This window comes from Cyprinodon variegatus, unplaced genomic scaffold (genome assembly GCF_000732505.1).
Source record: "Cyprinodon variegatus isolate N-32 unplaced genomic scaffold, C_variegatus-1.0 Scaffold1263, whole genome shotgun sequence".
Classification (NCBI taxonomy): domain Eukaryota; kingdom Metazoa; phylum Chordata; class Actinopteri; order Cyprinodontiformes; family Cyprinodontidae; genus Cyprinodon; species Cyprinodon variegatus.
Genome location: NW_015151716.1, coordinates 109,473 through 110,644, shown reverse-complemented (window position 1 = coordinate 110,644; position 1,172 = coordinate 109,473).

The window sequence follows — 1,172 nt, the reverse complement described above, 5'->3', positions numbered from 1 at the left end:
GAGAGAGAGAGAGAGAGAAATGGCACAAAAAAAATTTAATTAAGTCAAATCCCCTAAAGCAAACTTACCAAGAGAAGCTGGAGGTGAAAGCGTTTGAACCTGAACAGCCGAATATCAAATTAATCAGATCAACATTGATTAGCAGTCCAAGGATGGATGGAGACTCTACAATCTTTTTCCAGGACCAGATTTAACTACAAGGCTGGGCTAACTGCATGCAGATAGGCTAACGCTTTATTCTGCTTTGCCTGCCTTCTTTTTCAAACGTTGAAAAGGCAAAGATACATGAACAATCTGGGATTCACATGGAAAAAAATATATTATAGTGTACTTTTTCGTTTGTTAGTTTGCATAGTTGCTCTTCTATAAACACATTTTTAGAAAATAAATAATTTTTATATATCAAACAAATACAAAACTAACTAATAGCTTCTCCATTATTTAACAAATATATCATTTTTTTTGGTTTGTGACACTATCCTGGACCATGTAAAACACAGATTTTCCTTTACAAAGAAAAGGGCAACATTTATGCACAAAAAGTAAACCTGTACATCAAATGATGATTCTGTTTTTATAAAAATGTTTTTATAATATTTTTTGTTTTTGGCATTGTCTACGACGACGGAAAATTTAGTTTCTCTTATTTCATAAATGAATTTATTCTATTTACTCCCTATAAAAGTTTTCACTCAGCCTGTTTCTACCTCAAGGCCACACAATTCCCCTGTGTGAGGGTGAAATTCATGGATCTATTCCTTCTCCACCCCATAGAACCGCATAGAGTCAATATTTTTAATTTTTCTATGGATGTGTATATTTTTGTCCAACAAACTCTTTTGTGTGCACAATGTTGGCAAGACTTTGACAAAAAAATGTATTTTCTTCTTCCTAGTTCTTTCTGCATTCCTTCTTCAAATTCATAGCGACTAGGAACTACAAGGTTGTTGCTGCCTTTGTATTTAGCTTTGGTTGAATACATTTGTATGCTTTGAACAGTTACCATAAATAAGCATTGAAATGTTGCAGCATATCATATGGTAGGAAACCTCAACCAGTGAATGTGCTAGATAGTGTCACCTGTTCATCCAGTAACTGGTATCTCTATACAGCTTTAGTTAATCAGGTGGTAATTAAATACTTAAAACATGTTAATATTTTAGTATTCAGTA